Source organism: Phoenix dactylifera, chromosome 18 (genome assembly GCF_051530095.1).
Source record: "Phoenix dactylifera cultivar Ajwa chromosome 18, Ajwa_hap1_PhDact_Kaust_v1.1, whole genome shotgun sequence".
Classification (NCBI taxonomy): domain Eukaryota; kingdom Viridiplantae; phylum Streptophyta; class Magnoliopsida; order Arecales; family Arecaceae; genus Phoenix; species Phoenix dactylifera.
The window spans coordinates 2944892-2946738 of NC_143207.1; the positions used below are offsets into that span (position 1 = coordinate 2944892).

At 42.4% G+C, this 1847-nt stretch overlaps 1 non-coding gene across 1 annotated transcript; it reads left to right on the forward strand.

Moving 5' to 3' along the window:
• The first annotated feature begins 1348 nt into the window (after nt 1-1348).
• Nucleotides 1349-1454, forward strand: LOC120112682 (small nucleolar RNA R71). Its single transcript, XR_005514254.3, has one exon. It is a non-coding gene; the product is annotated as a small nucleolar RNA R71 (small nucleolar RNA).
• Nucleotides 1455-1847: the final 393 nt, after the last annotated feature.

Consider the following 1847-nt stretch of genomic DNA (forward strand, 5'->3'; position numbering starts at 1 on the left):
TAAGAGTGCTCGATCAATAAAATTATTTCCTAAGACACAGGAGATGGTAGGAGCACCAGGATCTTTGAATTTTGGAGGGGTGTTGTGTTGGAGAATAGAACTCACTTGCTCAGTTAGGAAGACCTTTCTAGGCACATGTGTCCTAGATTTTCGCTTTTGGGTGCACAGGTCTTTAAGAAATTTGGCATAGGAGGGAACTTGTCTAATAGCATCAAGAAGTGGAAGGTTGATCTTCACTTGTTTGAAAACCTCCATCATCTCCTCTAGTGAAGTTCTCTTTTTGCCAAATGGAGAGGGTGAAGTAAGAGCTTCAGGAAATGGGGCCTTTGGGATGTGAGTTTTGGCAGAAGATGGACTAGCCGAAGAAGAAGAAGAAGGTTTTAGATTTTCTTTTGACACATTTCTATCCTCTTCTTCACCTTTCTTATTGTTGTCCTCCCCAATCTTATTGTCTATTATACGTCCACTCCTTAGGGTAGTCAAAGCATTGGCTTGTTCATGATGAATTGCATTTAATTGATTTTCTTGAGCTATGTATTGTCCCCTAGGATTACTTAGCGGTTGGCTTGGAAGCTTTCCTTCCTCTCGCTTGTTCAGTGCATTAGCTAGTTGCCCCATCTGGAATTCTAGCTTGGCGATTGATTGCGTGTGAGAGTGCATCAATTGTGTAATAGTTTCCAAACCTTGAAGGGCGTTCAACACTTTCTCCTCAAAGGCTGTGTTTCTTTGGGGTGGAGGAGAAGTATGTTGAAATTGAGTCGAGGGACGGTAGGGATGAATACTTTGTTGGGTTTGAAAATTCTGAGGATTTTGAAAATTTTGGGAATAGGGTTGGGCTGTGTTCGAAGCTTGCTGCTTCCAAGAAAAGTTTGGATGATTTCACCATCCCGGATTATATGTATTGGAAAATGGGTCATTACCCGGTCTGGGCTGTGTTTGAGCAGCATTGATGTGTTCTTGCACGAGTTCGGGGAATTGGGGCGCTGAGGGGCACTCATGAATAGGGTGGGATGGGCTAGAACAAATAGTACACACTTGTGCTTGGGAAGAGTTCATGTAATGCCCACCTATCATCAGTTGGTCAATCTTATAGGACAATGCATCTACCTTGCTAGACAGGTCCATAGAATGACTTATTCCACAAATGGCCCCTTTTCTTTGAAAATTCGGGGGTGCTTGACGAGAACATGAAGCATGGTGGAGGGAGTTTTCATTAAGATTTTCAAATAGTTGCCATGCTTCATGCTCATTTCGAAGCATGAAAGTCTCCCCGCATGTGGCATCAATCATCTGACGGTTTCGTTCAGTCAATCCGTCATAGAAACATTGCACTAGCTGCCACTTAGGTATTTGATGATGAGGGCATTTACGGATTAGGTCTCGAAATCTCTCCCAAGTTTCATGAAGTTCTTCTCCCTCAGTTTGGGAGAAGCTTGTAATGGCACGTCTAAACTGGTTCGTTCTTCCTATGGAAAAGTATTTTTTAAGGAATTCTTGTTGCATTTGATCCCAAGAACGAATCGAGTTGGCTTCTAAAGAATTCAGCCATTGTTTGGCTCTATCTTTAAGGGAGAAGGGAAATAATCTAAGTTTCAGAGCATCATCAGTGAAGTTCTGAATCTTGACAGTGGTGCAAATCTCAAGGAATTCATCTAGGTGTTTATATGGGTCTTCATTGGTGAGCCCATAAAAAGATGGGAGCATTTGGATCACACTAGACTTTATTTCATATTGTACCGCTGCTACTTCAGGTAATTGAATGCAAGATGGGGAAGTGTAAATGGTGGGAGTAAAGTACTCTCTCAGGAGTTTGGGTTGTTCTTCAGCCATCTTAAGAGGTGGGGATG